Source organism: Vicia villosa, linkage group LG2 (genome assembly GCF_029867415.1).
Source record: "Vicia villosa cultivar HV-30 ecotype Madison, WI linkage group LG2, Vvil1.0, whole genome shotgun sequence".
NCBI lineage: Eukaryota > Viridiplantae > Streptophyta > Magnoliopsida > Fabales > Fabaceae > Vicia > Vicia villosa.
Genome location: NC_081181.1, coordinates 195,521,400 through 195,540,927, shown reverse-complemented (window position 1 = coordinate 195,540,927; position 19,528 = coordinate 195,521,400). Strand labels below are relative to the sequence as shown.

At 32.0% G+C, this 19,528-nt stretch overlaps 1 long non-coding RNA gene across 2 annotated transcripts; it reads right to left on the bottom strand.

Annotated features, from left to right (window-relative positions):
• Positions 1-16,387: 16,387 nt before the first annotated feature.
• On the bottom strand, positions 16,388-19,201 carry LOC131647823 (uncharacterized). 2 transcript variants are annotated; one of them, XR_009297974.1, is made up of 4 exons: positions 18,684-19,201; positions 18,450-18,562; positions 17,218-17,598; positions 16,388-17,140 (listed from the first exon to the last, which is right to left on the bottom strand). It is a non-coding gene; the product is annotated as an uncharacterized LOC131647823 (long non-coding RNA). The 2 variants fall into 2 exon arrangements; XR_009297975.1 differs by having other exon boundaries at positions 18,450-18,559.
• Between the last annotated feature and the right edge of the window lie 327 nt (positions 19,202-19,528).

Below are 19,528 nucleotides of genomic sequence, written 5' to 3'. Positions count from 1 at the left end.
AATTAATAAAAATAATTTTAATTAAAATATATAATAAATTGAATATAACTTTTTAAAAGTTGTGTTTTTATAACTACTATCCGCCGAGCATGTTCGACACTACTGATACTTCCTCCTATATTAAGGTAGTCCCCTGCTTCAGATGCTCTAAAATTTTTCTGCCCTTACACATTTTGTCTCAACAGACAGGATGTTCATCAAATACATCTTTGCCTATCTAGTTAGGGAAAATACTTTGTTGTTCTCAATCAAGTCTAACACACATAAGCATGTAAAAGAGTCAGATAGATGTTTTGTGACAAAAAATAATGTTTAATCTTATATTCATCCATTACGTTTCACATACACTTTTTCTACAATATTGTATGACACTCAAATAAACTGTTAGATAATTATAACAAAAAAGTAATTAAAATAACAATAACTTAAAATAAATTCATTATACCTTAAATTTATCAAACCATTCATCTTTTTAATTCGAGAAAAGCTCTCCAAAAGTATTCCAAATTTTTGTATACATTTGTTGAATGACATGATTTATACATTTGGCAGTAAGCCTACGTGATAATAAACTAAACAACAACAATTTGAATAAGTATTAAATCTAAAAATCGCAACATGTATACTTAAATAGAAAACGATAAAATAAAAACTTGCGTATTCCCCGTGGGCTCAACAAAAAAATTTCCATTAACTTTCACATACTTAGCGACCCTCAATCAAGTTATCCTGCTCCTCATGATCGTTCAAAATAGGGTCATCCTACTCCTCATGTGCATGTATATGTGTGGTAGGTAGAATGTGACATCCCTTAAGATGCATGGATGATGAGAGTATGTATGTGGGATGTGCAATCCCCAAGACTACATGAAGGATGAGGGTACCTATGTGGAATATGGGAAGCTAGATTCCAAGATTTCATGAAGGATGATGAGGGTACATGTGAGGGATATGGAAAGTTAGATCCCTCAGATTGCATGAAGGATAAGGGAACCTGTGTAGGAGGTGGGAAACTAGACCCACATGCTGGTGGCATGGTAAGGGTTCCTGTGTGTGATGTGGAAAGGTAGATCCCTCATGTTGTTGGTATGATTAGGGCATGTGATCCAATGAAATGATAAAAGATGGATTCCCATATGGCACCATAGGATAATTATGGAAGGAAAGTTGTGTCATAAAAGGTTGAGAAGCGTTCATGGACATTGGATTTATCTGACTCTGAGGGGGAGGACAATACATGAATGACAGAGGTTGTAACACCCTGGATTTCCGCTTACTCCGCGGGGCTTCCGGCCTACCAAGCATGTCATCAGCTTAATCAATAATCCCCCTAGGTCCGCTTATCAGCTGCCCAAGAAATATTGTTTTTTCCTCCCGCAGGAATCGAACCACGTACCTAGGGGCTAAGTACATATTCATAGCAATTCCTGCTACCAATTGAGTTACCGCGGGGCTTCCGGCCTACCAAGCATGTCACCAGCTTAATCAATAATCCCCCTAGGTCCGCTTACCGGCTGCCCAGGATATTGTTTTTGCCTCCCGCAGGAATCGAACCACGTACCTAGGGGTTAAGTACGTATTCATAGCAATTCCTGCTACTTATTGAGCTACTAGCTCAAGTGGTAGAAGGAATTGCTATGAATACGTACTTAACCCCTAGGTACGTGGTTCGATTCCTGCGGGAGGCAAAAACAATATTTCCTGGGCAGCCGGTAAGCAGGCCTAGGGGGGATTATTGATTAAGCTGATGACATGCTTGATAGGCTGGAAGCCCCACGGGGTAAGCGGAAATCCAGGGTGTTACAGAGGTGCCTCGCGTACCCTTATCCTCTTTAGTTGGGCCTTACCCTTACCTTTATTATGTCGACGTGGCATTTTATTTATTTTGAGAGAATATACAAGTAATAAATCAACACAATGTATAGAAGTAATAAGTCAACACAATATATACAAGCAATAAATCAACATAATACATTTAATAAATCAACACATTATTAGTAAATAAACAAAATATATTAAGTAAAATTACAAAAATGATCTATTCAAATTATGTATAGTTGCACTCTTCATTGTCTTCAACTTATCTGATATTGTCCTCGGATCAAAACTCTTCATGCTCTTCATCCACGTTATTTTCTTCCAATAATATAGATGCATCAACTTGATGACCCTTAATTATTATATCACACAAAATTGTAATTTGTTCAACTTCAACCACATAATTAATTTGATAAATTGTATCATCTTGGTAAGCAATATGTTCTACTAGATCGTCAGTTTCAATATGACCCAATGGTTTTGTTTTGATTACAACAAACCATCTTCGTTTACGTGGCTGAATTGAAGGATGAGGAACATAATAAACTTGCCTAAAAGTATGTGACATTATGAAAAGCTCGTCCTCTTTACACCTTCAGTTTATTCGAATCTCAGTAGAGTTATATTTCTTATCTATTATTATGCTTTTGGCAGATGGATCATACCAATCACAATAAAATAAGACAATTTTAAATTTTTGAGTCCAAGTAATTGTATTCCAACTCGTAAATATACGTAACAACGTTATGGAAGTCATCTTCACCACCATATATAACTCCTTTCACATATACATTGTTGTTTAAGGTTTTTTCCGTTCTGTCCATGTCTGAGTGTGAAATTTAATCCGTTCACAAATTATGTGTACCAGTCGTTGGCGCTTTAAACATGACCATTAGACAAGTTTCTCAAATGAAGTATTTCTTGAGTCGGTGCAACAATGCATGACAATTGCTCCTTGAACCATGCTGGAAAATAAACATGTATGTGAGCAGTAGTTGGTTGTTCACTGGTGCTTTGAAAATATGAGGTGTTAAATGGCCTATAAATTAAGTAACACAATATAAATTTGAAGGTAAGAATTTTTATATCTAACTTGTAAAGATAAATACGTAGTTGGGTTATACTTACTCAAGACATGAACACACGGAGATTGCACTTTTATATCCAATTTGTAAAGATAAATAGGCAGTTCGGGTATACTTACTCAAGACATGAACTCGTGTAGATTGCTATTCTTTTTTTATCAGCCAATGCACATTCTTATTTCCAGAGGAAATACCGGGAAGACCAAAGACTTATAAGGTAAATTAAATTCTTTTGGTTACATTAACTTTATTCCTTATGATTCTTGGAGTTAACATCAAGTGATTGAAATAATGACTACAAAAATGTGAACTTTCCCCATGCAAGCAATGTGCACATATTGATCCTTCAACTTTATCTTTATTTTTCATGGATCGAGTTTAATCACCCATTAACATTTCAAACAAATACATCCACCTATATTGAACAAGGTTGCTAAGATAAGCTTCATATGTAATATGCACAGGTAGATGTTCCATAGAGTCGAAAAAACCAAGAGGAAAAACTTATTCCTACTTACAGAGAATGAATGGAATATTTTGGTTCAACTTAATCATGTCATCCACTCTTAAAGTTGACACGCAAATATCTCAAAAAATTTGACTAATTTTAGTTAGTGGATTAAGCACATGTTTGGGTAGTTATCAAATCACAATTGGAAGAAATCATTCCATAATAACATGGAAATCATGACTTTTATTTCCATCCAACTTCCGAGTGTTGGAGTCAGCACACCTAGCTAAGTTTTAAGCATTACCATCAGGAATTCTCAATTCATTTAACCATCGACAAATCGCTTTAGCTTCTTGGAAAGTTAGACTGTAATTAGCCTTGAGTTTTAATAATTTTCCATTAGGTTGATGCTCTAACTCAAAGTCTTTTCGGTTACACAAAATTTCCATGTGATTTCTAGCATTCTCATTATCTTTTGTTTGGCCTTGAACATATGTAACTATGTCGTAGAAAATTATCTTTTCAGTATGGGAGGTCCCAAAAAATACTTCTTTTTGTCCAATTTTGTGTGTCTCCGTGTCCATGATATATGCATGATTTACCATAATATGTGAATTTCGGTAGTTCGCAAACTCAGTTCCATACTTCAATTGGTGATAATCGAAGGGGAGGAAAATCTGTTACTCGTTCTCCTTCTTAGAAATTATTCTTGTTTCTTCTAAAGACATGATCTTCTGGTAGGAGTTTGTGGTGATAGTCAAACCAGTAACTTTTACTACTACAAAAAATACATCTTACCTTGGGTGCAAAGTGGATTGTACCTCGGTTACAGAGGAGAGGAATCGAAAGGCGACATGAATACTTGCAACTTTACCCCTCTATTTCTCAAAAATCGAGGGGATAGTTGAAATTCCTGGGTTCGATCTCCAGAGAATCCTTTTTGTAATTTTTAAATGGCAAAAACACATATCTACTCGATTTTGAAATATAACTGATGGGTAAAACAAGCTTGAATTTATTATATCTAATGTGGATTATTGGTATCATTTAGCCCTGCATGAAGATAACTCGATTTTAATGTATTTTTAGTCATAAATTACTAACACGCTCCTTCCAAAAAATAAATAGGTATATTTTAGCAAATGCTTATAAGAAATGCTAAGTTACACCCACCTAAAAATTTGAAGGAGTGTTTTAGTAGCAAGTGAAACTTTGATATTTTAACTCTATTGATTCGTAGTGGTGCTTTCTGTTTGGCAGGCATCAGAGCATTGTGTTTTGGTCTAGTTATCGCAAAGCCGACTTTAGTTATGGCAGAGTTATTTGTTTGGTAGGAATTGTCGTGCTTCAATGGTTTTTCTATGTCTTGTGGGTTGCGTGTTGATCTGTTTATGCATCATATGTAGGGGTGGAAAAATGGGTTGTGGGTCACCAGGTCGACCCACGCACCTGTCAAAAATGGTGTGTTGGGTTGAGATTTTAGGTCTGCCGCCCGCCTAAGCTCGCCCAACCTAAACCCGTCGCCCACCAAAGTCCTCCGCTCTTTCAAAATCCTCTCTTTTTTAGTTAATTCTAGTAATTCTAATTCTTGATAGTCTTATTTTATACATTTATTTGTGAATATATGCAATATTTTTTAAATAAAATTTGTTAAAAAGATGCTTTAGAAAATATTATTCTAAACACTATGTGAAAAATCTAATTAAAATGTAAAAAAAAGTTTATTAATCTATTAAAAAAATGAATGAATAAATAAATATATAAAGGCGAAATACCCTTTTTTGTCCCGTATGTTAACATCGGTGTTCATTTTGGTCCCTTAACTTCAAAAAGTTTTATATTGGTACTTTAACTCTTCAAAAGGTGTCATTTTAGTCCTTTTTGTCATATTAGCGACTGATTTAGCGACCAATTTTTTAGTTTTTCCATCGCTAATATGACAAAAAGGACTAAAATGACACTTTTTGAAGAGTTAAGGGACCAATATGGAACTTTTTGAAGTTAAGGGACCAAAATGAACCTCGAGGTTAACTTACGGGACCAAAATGAGTATTTTGCCATAAATAAAATAGGCGGACAAGCCCGGCAACCCGTCACCTTGGCATTTAATTATTTTTTAGTTAAAATTTACTAAAATATTCATTCATAAATATAAATATAAGTGGATGTATCAAACAAAACCATATTAGTCTTTTTTTTAAAAAAGAATATTTTAAACAAAAAATTCTATATTAACTTTTAATTAGGTTATGATTACTTTAAAGTTTAAACTCAGTTGCCTTTACATATAAATAATTAAAATTAGTATTTTTTTTTTAATTACTTTAAGCTACTTACAAACAAAAACACCTATGGAATCATTAGCTTGGCAATGTTGCTTAATTTTGTGATTCATCCATGGCTGGTCATCCCCAGGTGGTGCAGCAAGTGCTGCAGCCCCAAATCCCGGGGGCCACATCATGTTCAATCATTTTTTAAATTTTTTTTCTTAATTTTCATGCTTTTCAGTTAGTAGATTTTCTGTTTTCAATTGTTTATTATTTTCACTTTTCAGTTATATCATATTTTTTATTGTATTATTAACATTGAATGCTTTAATAATAAAGGATGCTAAATGTTTGTGTGCACCATCAAAAGTCATAACACTTAATAATAAATTAAATACATCTACTTTATATTAAAGGTTGTGTATTCAAATTTTAAATGTTAAAAATTATTTGTTTTAAGACAAAGTGTAAATACAATTTAATTTAATTCAATAATAAAAATATACGTTAGTGTTTAGTGTGAAATAAATATAAATTAATTAACACATACTCTTTAAACTCTAAATTTTTAGAGTGAGACATTATTTCTTCATCTTAAAATAATTTAAATAGAAAAGAAGAGATTTATATTTATTTTAATTTTATAATTACACTTTTTATCTTAATTATTAGATAGGACTAAGTTTTATTTTATTTTGAAGCAATTTCTCATCACTTTCATTCCAACCTAATAATATATTAAAAAAATAAAATAGATTTAATTTTTCTACTTATCATCATTTTAAATAAAACTTAATTCAATTTTTTTTCAATTACAAAAGCAATAGATTTTACATTTGTTTTTTCAAAAACATATGTAAAATTATAATTTGTTTTCAAAACTTTAATATTTTATATAATTTTTTTAAAATAAATGTAAAATTAAAATTTTTAAAATTGTATTTTTAAAATTTAATATTTTAGGACCTATGCATAGTAATTTTGACTATTTTAGGACCTATGCTTCTATTATCAATAGGATTCCCAAAACTACATTTGTTACGGAAAATCCAGGATTCGTATAAAGGAACATTTTAGGATTGCCAACTTGCTGCCTTTCCCCTTGATTTTCTCCAAGACCCACTTAAGTTCCTCTTCCCACCATGAAGGATTATGATCAATCTGCATCCAATTAACCACATACTTCCAAATATCACGAGTTTTTTGACATTCAAACATCAAGTGGCTCAGTGTTTCTATATCATCACAAAAACAACATTTATACGTACTGAGAAGACCAAACAGATGGAGCCTCTCTTTGGTGACCAACTTATTATGGTAAGCTATCCATAAGATAAATTTAGGATTTGTTTGGTCTGAGGTAAATGGAAGATAAATTTAGGATTTGTTTGGTCTGAGGTAAATGGAAGGGAGGGGAGAGGAGAGGATTTTAGTAGTTTAGGTGTTTGGTTCAAATTTTAAGAAGGGGAGGGGAGGTAGATGGAGGGGACCAAATTTTCTCCTGAGTAACTTTTTGCTTCCCCAGATTTGGAGGATTCAGAGGGAAGGGGAGGTGATTCATATTAATAATAATTATATTTGCAAATTATAATTAAATTTTTTAATTTTATTTTATATATTTTTATGTTATTTTTTAACTATTGTAATATTTTTGTTAGATTTTATTGTTTTCAATAATTTTTTTAAACTATATCTTATAATTAGTTAGATTTAAAGTACCTCCTCTCCCATGTGAACCAAACATATTTGTAAATAAAATTTCCCCCTCTCATCCTCCTTCATATTTTGAACCAAACATAAATGTAATTAAAATTCCTTCCTTCCCTTCTCCTCACTTCTCCTCTCCTTGATAAAATTCCCTCCCCTCTTCTCGAACCAAACGGACCCTAGATTTAGGTCTAAAAAAATTCTTAAAAAACAACCTCTTCCACTGAACCTCTATAATGTTCTTCTGCAGGCCCTTGTACACTGCTCTAGCACTGTATTTTTCCTGCTGCATCATTCTATGTGTTCCACACTTTACCTCTGATTTAGGATTGCCTTTAGAATCCATGAATTAAGTACATTTTTTTATGATGGTTGTATTGTTTAATATTGTTAAGTTTCTTTTAATTTGTTAAAAATAAAATTAGAGTGAGTATTTGTATAAAACTGTAATTTTTCAATAAATCATAAATAAAAGTCATTCTTTTCTTATAGAATTTTTTATTTTTAATTGATATCAATCATCAACGAAAATGTCACCTAAATAAAAAGTTTGTTTTGATCTTATCGATCAAACAAATTTTCTTGACTATTTATGAGAAAATAAAATTTTTATAATTTATTTCCTTGCTAAATTTTATGTTGTTACATTTTTAGAAGATTTTTTTCGCTTCTAATAATAAAATAAAGCTTTTTTAATACATACTTAATATTTAGAATTATATTTCCTTTTTAATAAATTATAATCATTTTATTTCCGTTAGTTTCTCTAACAGTACTATTGTGAAGTAGCCATCTAATAGAGAGAAATAATTTAATATATATTAATTAATTGATTAGATATAAAATGAAAAAGCATTTATTTTGTTCCCACATAAATATCGACTCTTACTATGCAGATTTGCAATTGAAAGTTATATTTTAAAAGGGTAGAATAAGGAAACCGACCATGTAAAAAGCGTTGCTTGTTACAAGTTTAGGCTACGTGTTTTACTCCGTTTATCTATTTTTCCATGACTGTGCCTTGAATTTTTAAGATTATTATAATTTTCAATTTTTTACTTAAAATATATGGATAATTTATGAAAATTTCTTTAGCCACCTCCCTATGAGGGTCATCCCAGCGAAAATTCCAAAATACCCCTGCTTTGGAAATGAACTTCCGAAGCGCTTTTTTTTTTAAAAAAAAAATTTCCATAATTCGGAAGTTCATCTCCGAAAACACCTCGTGGGGGGTGTCTTCGGAGATGAACTTCCGAAAACACCTCATGGGTGAATTCGGAAGTTTATTTCCGAATTATGCAGAAACTGTGTTTTTTTTTTATGTTATTTCTTAAACAGTCTCGCATTTTAATTAAACGCAAACGCCAAATAAAATAAGCAACAGATAAACAGAAAATACTAATACGATAAATAAAATCCAAATAATATATACAAGCCGAACCAAATAGTAATAGTGTGCGCAATATACAATCCGAAAACAAAAAATAAATAAACCCGACCACTACTGGGTGTGCCTAACCCTCTCACCCTGAGCCCTCCTCTGCCGCCTGTACCCCGCCGCACGGCCCGCATCAGTGACAATCGCCTCCATCACGGCGACTGCATCTGGACCGCCCTGAAGAACGACACCCCGATCCAAGGCGTCCCGCCCAAGCATCTCTATCCGCTGGCAGATCGGTAGGAGATCAATGGCGTGGTCATCCTGGGCCTGCTAGTTCTCCAGGATCTCCTCATGTGCTGGCCTAGGAGCCCCGGGAACGTCGGGTCTCAGTAGAGGATGGGACACCCGGTAGAACCATGTGACGTACCCCTCCTCACTATGTCAGTCCTGTGTGACCCGAGTGAGACGGTACTCCTGCGGTACCACATGATGCTGCCAGTCCTCCCATATGGCAGTGAGCTGCACTCGGGTGACTGTGTCGGGAGCTGCCTCAAAGGGTGACCTGGGTATCCGCTGCACGAATCCGAACTGACGCATGCACCGCTCAGGGAGATACCGGACTATGATGCCGGTCCCGCATGCCAACCAGCCTGAATATAGAGCAATGCCATCAAAGGGGACAATCTGAGCGTAGTCGACGAACGGCCTCCAGGTGACGTCGTCGTGCATCGTGCGGTCCAGGTACAAAAGGTATGGTCCCACCGCATCGTTCCCCCTCTGGAGAGCGTATCTGGCGGCCCTGGGCATGGTCAACGTACGCAGGATCGATGTGGAAGTCGTGGATGCGGGAGAAGTAGGAAATGATCCAGCTCTGAAACACAAACACGATAATGTATTAAAAATAAATACGAAACATAAATAAATAAATACGATAATGTGTTAAAATAAAACGTACCGTAAGTAGTGTGCAGGATCCGACCAACTGCCTCGTCCTCCAGTTGCAGGCCTCATTCAGCTTCTGGTAGAGGTATGCCAGAGTAGCTGCCCCTCAGTTCCACTGGTGAACGGTATCCAGGTCCATGAAGTAGCGGAGGTAGGTCACGTCGACGTACCTGGCACTCTTGTCCACAAAGCATGCAGCGCCTACCACATGCATGTACCAGCACCGGAGAGCGCAGCCGCGGTGATACTCTGTGAACATCTGGTTACCCTCACCCTCAACATCGGCAGCCGCGTCCAGATGGTGGTCAAATTAAGTGCTCAGTGTGGTGAACCGGACATGAGGCCCAGAAGTCGTGGCGCACTCATATTGAGCAACCTCGTGCTCCATGCCCAAGTAGAGCATCATCCACTCAATGGCCTCCACCCTCTGGATCTTGGAGTGGGTCAACAGCGGCCCCCTAATCGGCAGGTGGAGAAGACACTGCACGTCGTGCAAAGTGATCGTCATCTCCCCAACCGGCAAGTGGAAAGAGGACGTCTCCTTGTGCCAGCGCTCCACAAATGCCCCCTGCATGCCGGTGCTGATGGTGGTGTACCCCGTCATGCAGAGCCCGCTGAGCCCTGAACCTCGCACGTGGTCGTTAAACCACTCAGCTGCTGGTTTAAACAGACTGAAAATCTTGCGGGCGTGGTTCACCATTTTCAGCGGCTCTCTCTCCTGTTACAAAAAAAACAAATAAGCGACATATATTAAATAAGCGACAAATAAACGGTTAAATTAAAAAAATACCTCTCCCTCTCAGATCCGCCGAGCGACGTGATCGTGGTAGTGAATCAGCACGGAAGTGTCAAAGGGCCCTCCCGGATAGCCGTCCTCCTGCTCATCTTCCTCCCCGGCTGGAGGGTCAACCTCCGGTACCCCCTCCGGCTCGTGGTAAGTCACTGCCGCCACCTCCTCCTCCTCCTCCTCCTCTCGCTGGCAGGAAGAAGATGCCCGAACCAGCCGACTCCTAGATCCTGAACCAGATGTACCCTCTCCCACGTTCTCGGATACTCGCACACGGCGTCCCCGGCCCCGCCCCTGTCCCTGTGTCGACGCCAGCTGCGTCGCCGCCCGCTCGCGTCTAGCCGACGCAGTCTGGGTCTCCCTACCCTGTCTGATGCGTACTGGTTGGTTACCTGACATGTTCCTGTAAACAATCGAAATCGATTAATATGCGAGGCAAAAGAAGAAACAAAAATAATTGAAATTCTGATACAGTTCGGAAGTTCATTTCCGAAAACTGGGATGGAGGTGTTTTCGGAAATGAACTTCCGAAACACCCCTGCGATGGAGTTTTCTGCAACTCTCATGGCAGACCCCAAAACCAAACATCAAACCTATGTCTACACATTCTAAATATCCTAAATATCAGTATAAACCTAACCTAATACATTTTTTGCTATTTGTAAACACCCTAATATATATACATTTTAATCATAGATCTTAAAATCAAAATGGTTACCGATTGAATGGATTTGAGGACTTTTGAATGTAATAGAGCAAGTAGTTGGAGCCTTTGAGGTAGCTTGGAACTGGTTTGCACAAAAATCTCTTGGGGTGTGAGTTTGAAAGAAGATTAGGGTAAATGATAAGGGGGAGGGGGCTGTTTTGCTTAATCTGCAAAACGCGCAGTATTTCGGAAATGAACTTCCGAAATGGTGTTTTCGGAAGTGCATTTCCGAAATAAGTCAATTTTTTTTTTAAAAAAAGGCGCTTTCGGAGATGCATCTCCGAAAACACCTTTTTCTTGCATTTCGGAAGTTCATTTCCGAAGTCAGGGGTATTCTGGGTTTTTCACCAGAGGTGAGTTAGAAGGTTGGGAGGTGGCCAAAGAAATTCTCGACACATGTCAAAGTTAACTTTCTTTTAGATGAGGATGTCAAAATTAACTTAAACTTGAACACGTACACATAATCTTTGACCTATATAATTTCTTCACTTATTTGTAACATGACACTTGGGTTTATATATCAAAACGTGTATTGAGAATTTTGTGACTTCTTTCTTCCATATGACATTTGTTTCCAAATGAACATGCTAGCATACTAGACAACAGTTTTATTGCTATCAAAGTAGACTTTCTCAACCTAATTTGTTGCTTTGGAATCATCGTTTTCAAATTATTGAACCACTTTGACAAATTATATTTTTTAACTCGTTGTGCCGATTCAATTTTCTTGTAAGCAAAAGTTCGGTGGTAAAAAATACACTGCATACTCTAATCCATTACAAGGAAAAAGATAAGATCAAGCATATTGCAAACAACGTTAATAGATTGCACCACATTGAGTCTGAGAAATACAATCAACAATTCTTTTCCGTCCTATTAATAAACCAATGAAAGAAATCTACTTAATCTAGAGGTAAGGTTGTCGTTGTCATGATGACAACCTTAAAGATAACCCTAATTCTAATGTTTATGTGACATAATTTTAGCAATTTTGAACACAATCCTAACTATAATACTTATGTGACATAATTTTAGAATTTTCAATTTTTATGAGCCACTATTTTTTTTAACAATATTATTAAAACCACCTTTCTAACCACTATATTTTTATCAATATTATTAAATCATCTTTCTAGCAATAACATCAAATAGTAATAGTATAATAATATTAATAAACAGTTATTATTTTATTACTAATTCTTAAATAATTATATTTTATTAATAATTCTTAAATTTTTTAATAAATTTATAAAAATATATAATCATAAAAATGGAAACAAAAATAAAATATAAATTTAAAATTGTGATATTTTATTATTATTATTATTATTATTATTATTATTATTGTTATTATTATTATTATTATTATTATTATTATTATTATTATTATTATTATTATTATTATTATTATTATTGTTAGACAATTTTTTTACATTAAGACATTGAAAAATTCAAAAGTCAAACAAATAATTTTTTATGAAAAATTCAAAAGTCAAACAAATAGTTTTCAATGAAAAATTCAAATGTCAAACAAATAGTTTTTCATTTTCTTAATAAATTTATAAAAATATATACTCATAAATATAAAAACAAAAATAAAATAAAAATTTTAAATTTTAATATTTATTTGTGCATTATTATTTACTATATTTGTAATTTTTTAATCCTAAATTGAAATTCTTGATACTTATAAAATATATACTCATAGAAATAAAAATAAAATGTAAATTTAAAATTTTGATCTTTTAATATTATTATTATTATTATTATTAGACAATCTTTTTACATTAAGACATTGAAAATATTTATATAATTCAATATTTTAAATATTATAACTCATATTATCATTAAATATTATAAATTTTAAAATACTTTTCTATTTTATAAATTAGTAGTAATAATAATAAACTGTTCAACTACCACTTTTTTTAAAAAAATAATGATAATAATAAATTATACATCTAATAACAATAACAATAATAATAATAATAATAATAATAATAATAATAATAAAATTTTGTACAATTCTATATTTATACAATTATATATTCACCTTCCAATTTTTTTTATATATTATACAATTCTATAATAAAAAATTTGTTGTTAGTTTTTATAATCGAATTAAATAATATATCTTATATAAATAATTTACACATCCTTATAATAAAGTCAACTTATTAAAATAAAAAATACATAACTCCAAAAAATATTATTATTTCGATGTTTTAACTTTATTTTTAATTTAAATATTACTCTAATTCTAATAATAAGATATTTTAGTGTAAATGATTATAAATCTATATTTATCTCTTTTCTATTCCATAACTGATAACCACCTACCACTTTTTAGTTTTTTCATATCTTTAATTTATCATTAAAATTGTCATAAGATTTTTATTTTTGTTTAATACTTTATTTAGGTTTTTCGGTTACCATTTTTTCAGATAGAATAATAAATTTTTAAAATATAATAAGTTATAATAATAATAATAATAATATTAATAACACTACAAAAAAACTGCTCTGCAGCGACGTGGATCCCACGTCGCAACATAAACAATCACGTCACAACCAAACAATGACGACGTGTGCTGTTATGTCGCAGGAGCACATGTGGCAACTCAGTACGAATACAAAAAGACATAATATTTTATAACTGTTTTCATATACTATTATAATAGTATATGAAAACAGTTATAAAATATTATGTCTTTTTGTATTCGTACACACCTTTATAACCACTTTTTTATACCTACCTTCATTATTTACTCATTGCTTTTTCTACCCATTTCGCATATTTGTTAAATTCTAAGATTTCTCGCTTGATAACAACTTCAATAAGTAAGAGAATTTTTTTTCTAATAACTATTTGCATATTTGTTTATCTTCTTATTAGATTTCATATTGAATTATTCACCTTATATGTTTTTGCAGGCTTAGCGAAGATAAAATATTGTCAGCAATAATAATAACAATTATTGATAACAACTTCAATTAGTAAGAGTTTTTTTTTTCAATAATTATTTGCATATTTGTTTATCTTCTTATTATATTTCACATTGAATTATTCACCTTATATGTTTTTGCAGGCTAACCGAAGATAAGATATTGCCAACATAAATAATAACAATTATATTTACTTGGGTTAAATGGCTTTCACCCCTGCAATAGTAGCGAGATTTGATTTACCCCCTTTTAAAAAAAATGGATTACCCTCTATAATATTAAAATTGTAAGTCTTTTGCCCCCTAAGAGGGAAAATTACCCCGATAAAATATATTTTTTTGATTTACCCCCCTGGTTTTTACACGCTTAGGGGCCCAAATATTACAGGGACTAATCCAATTTTTTTTAAAGGGGTAAATCAAATCTCGTTACTATTGCAGGGGATGAAAGCCATTTAACCCTATTTACTTTAGAACAAGCACATGCAAGATATTGTGACAAAATCTAGATTATGGGGCACACTGTGTTTGAAACATTTACATAAAAAATTTTGGATCTTAGGATTAGTGGTATACGCTGACAAATCGACAAACTGGTGGCATATTTTACAAAATATTATCTAATAGAACTCACTATCACATCTTATTCATAAATATTTCTCAAGAACCGTTTTGACTTCCATGATTTAGATTTTAATTTACAATTTATCTTTTTTGCTTTTATTTGTTTTCTTTTATTTTTGTCATTATTTTTATTTTTTCTTTTGCTAAGTTAGTGTGATAGGACTCTCCACTATTGTAATTTTTTTTAATTAAGATTGAATTTTTAAAAAAGTAAAATTATATATATATATATATATATATATATATATATATATATATATATATATATATATATATTTATAAGATGTGATTGAGTTTATAATTAATTTAAATTTAATTAATATTGATATGAGTATAAATCAATTTAATGAATACAAATCGTATTATGAGAATAAATTCATAGTATTGAAGTTGTTTATATTATATTAATTTAAAATTTTTAATTCATTTTTTAAGTTGATTGCCCTGAAGAGAATTATATTAGTATTTATTTATTTTGTTTATATTATGTACCAAATAGATATTGTGTGAGATTTGGATGTCTGCCAAGTGAAACAGAGGTGATATAAGAAAAAAAAATATTTTTCAAAATATCCAATATTACTATAATAAATTTATGGCAATGAACATATTTAAATTATAGTAGTGTTTACACCCGTGCGTGGCACGGGATAAAAAAATTTATGTAAAAGAATTATTTTATGATTTATTTCTTAAAATCATTTCCTCATATTTCAAGAGGATTCAATAGAAAATAATTAGCAAAATAAAAAAAAAAATAACAATGAGAAATTATGTCAAAGACATACCCCAACAAAAAACTCATTTACATAAAAAATTAAATGTGAACCGGCAAAATATTGTGAACCGGTGTGTTTTGTTTGTTTTCATAGATCAAGTTAATTAATTATTATTAATAAATAAAAAATAAACAACAATAAAAAATAGTAGTTAAGAATTAACAAAAAAATTAATTAAATATTGAAAAAATAATTAAACGATTTTTTTATTTAATACTAAAAATAAGCTAAGGTAATGATAAATTAAATTATTAACTATATATATTAAATATCTATATAAAAGAAAAGGTTTGCAAAACATAAAGCATGATTTTTATACACAATAAAACTAACTCAAAAATTAATTTTATTCTAAAAGCAAGATTTTTCGTGTGTATATATATATATATATATATATATATATATATATATATATATATATATATATATATATATATATATATATATATATATATATATATATATATATATATCAAGAATTTTAAAAACTATTATTAAAAATTATAAGTCATAAAATTGTTTACTTAAATTAGAATGTTGGCTAAGTCAATTCTCTCAAAAATTATTAATCTTAAAATAATTTACTATTAAAATCATATAGATAACTATTATAATATTGAATAATAAAAAAATTAAATGACAATGAAATGAACCAAAGGAGGTTGGATACTTCATACATTCAAAGCTTAGTTAGTGCAACCAGGAAAAAAGATGTTGAACTTGGCAGCTCCTCAAAGTTATATGCATTTTCATGCAGTAGTATTAATATTTGTACATTCTGTCATACTATGTAAAATTGAATGTTGGAAACAATTCTAAGTTTTGAAAACTATTATAACGAAAATTTTGAGACTTCCCTAAAAGAGATATACGTTTAGATTTTAGTAGAATAATTGCCAGCACAGAGCACAAACAACACATGAGTAGTTTCAGTTACAACAATACTAAATAACAATTGAATCTAAATACATGAATTTCTTTCACCATAAATACACTTTTTGTTTAGTCAAAATACAATTTATCTTTAGTCCAAATTGACTTTCAATCATGTTTAGTAGTCCATATACTTTTTTTATAGCTTAGTGAGTTGCTTTCATTCAAGGAGGACTGTGAGAACTAATTAAAAAATGTCTAAGATAAAACAACTGGACTGTGGAGTCTGTATACAATATTGCTTAAAATTGTGTTTCTATTTTCTAACTCTCAACTTAATATTGTTCTAAATTCAAATAAACTGATATTTCCTTATCATATAGGATACAGACCATGTATCTAAACTGGTTTAACAGAAACACAAACGCAACAATAGATTAAACAATGAAAAACTACCAGCCTGGAAAAAAGTTGTTTAGCCTTATCATTTAGCAAAAGACATAGGTTTGCATTATAGAGAAACTATAACAAATAAATCTCTCAAACATACTCATTTGGTGTAAGCAATATAAAAACTAAATAAAATCCAAGTCATGATTGAGTATATCAACAAACAGAGTTGAAAATGGTTGTTCAGTTTTAATGACAAATATCAAAAGTGTGACAGACAAACAGTTCCATTAGTTATGTGCACATACAGTAAGCAACCGAACCCCGGAAACACTTCAAATAAAAGAACCATGTTTGGATGCCTTATGCTAATCACAACTTCAATCTACATGAAACAAATGTCAAATAATAATTAATTGATTCATTTAAATAATCTTTAATTTAATTCAATAATTTGCATACCTCGTGTTGAAATTGCAACCATCCTTGAGCTGCACCGGGTTTCAACACTTTTATTGCAAATGCAGTGAGATCTAATTCAGCCCTATAGACTGGTCCATAACCTACTTCACCAACTTCAGTGAGTTGGAAAAGTATTTTGTCCCTTCTTCTATTTCCTCAATAGTGTATCTTCGATACCTAGCCGGACCTTGTAAGAAACTGCTTAATGGTACAACACACCATGCTAATTAATCCAAACTGGCACGTTTCAATGTCAAAGTATAGAACTGCAAGAAATTCGTCGATTTACATACAAATCTAATGTTCTGCATCTCTCTAAGATGATCTACGGAGCTCATCAGCCCTAACACGAACCTCGTCATTGCAACGCCATATAGATAGCTACAAAAGCATATAAAAGCAAGTGTATAAGAACAATCTCTTTGATGCTTATTGAAATTTTATTAACACAATAGACAACAATAAAATCAGGAAGCTGGAAGGGCTGTTTCTCAATACCTCTTTTCCCCTGCAAAATCAATATAAATATTATAAGATTCAAATAACTCATGAGCACATGATTATGAAATTATGTGGCCAGGCCTTATTAATTATAAAACACTGAAGAAAACAGGAATTCAGCCCGAGAATTAAGCACGGTGAAAGGTATATGAAAATACAAATCATAACTATTAGCGCCTTAGTTATAAATAAATGTTCAATGAAATTACACAAAAAAAGGATAAATGACTATACGCCCATGTTACACACACAGATAAGAGAAACCATATCAAAGTTATCTTCCGAACTCTATCGATACACTCACATATAAGTAGATCATAACCCTCATAACTATTTGCATCTCTAAAGAGGAAGCCTTCATCCTCAAATTAGACATAGCCTCAGTCAGTTCATCAATCTTTGTTTTCATCTCATTCTATGAGAAAACACAAATGTAGATAATATTGAAACATTTAAATGTGTTTAGCTAAAACCAAAGAGTTAGTTAAAAAGCTAGGATAATGCAATGTGATAAAAATTATTAAGTCAGTACTTCGATAAATTAAAATTTTCTTATGAAATATGGAAAATGCCATTCCTTGATAATATTCTAGTACAGATCAGATAATGTTGACACAAATGTAGATAATGTTGACACAAATATAGTACTTTTAACCAATGTAAACAACTAAGCATAGTAGAGATTGCAAACTTTATACTTTTCCTATCATGAGTAAGCTACTTATACTCACCACTATCACTGTATTTCTTTCAAGATCTGTCTGAAGCTTTTCTTTTCTTCCCTTAAATCATCTTATATATTGCTTAAGTCTCTTGATAAGATCCACCACATTCTCCATTTCTTCTACAAAACAAAAAGCAAAAAAATCAAACCCAAAAACAAAACCAGCTTAACTAACAACAAAAACCAGTGAATAATCAAATTAAAAATCACCAAAATAACACAACACAAACAATACACATACCTCAGTATCATGAGGAATCTCTCCTTTTTCATCTTCTCATCCTGCAAAGCATCTACTTCCTCTTCAGTAAAATCGACAATACTACCTTCAGATCCATCAGAAGAACCACCACTACTAACATCATTGACTTCCGATTTGTTGTTGAGTGCACCAAATGGAACCCTACCTCTACCCAGTCCCATCAATTTTCACCAAATGATCTCGCCACTATTACGCAAAACACATGAATCACCTTCGACCCGACACCGTCTGAAAATTGACCTATTTATAGATACGAATTCAACACAAATCAACATATTACTGACTCTGGTTTGGGAAAAGATAAACCATTGATGACAGTTGAAGTGAATCGATGGAAAGATGTGTCGGAATACATGGAATATGAGATGAATAAGGAATGGGAAAAGAGAAAGCAATGATTTTTTTAGGACCCGAGGTTGATTGGAAGTGGAAAGGATGGATTTACTCAGTGATTTATTTAGGAACACAGGTTGCAAACCGCGTATTTCCTTTTTTCGGGATTGATGCATGCTCTTGTGAAGCTGAACCGTCACAACAATAAATTCAATACATAAGCCCAAGAAAAATTTGAACGTGAATGGCCCATTTAATTATAAAAACTTAAATATTCTGATAATAATATTTAATAATAATTAATAATTAAATAATTTTTTTAATTATGGAAACCTTTCCTTTAATAGCTAAAATAAAAATAGTATATAGTCTAATATGTTGACACTTGACAAACTTGCCAAAGAACTCATCTAGCTTTATTATATTGTATGATTATAATATATTATATTTAAGATTTTTATTCAGTTGATTGCATTGAACATGATTATAAT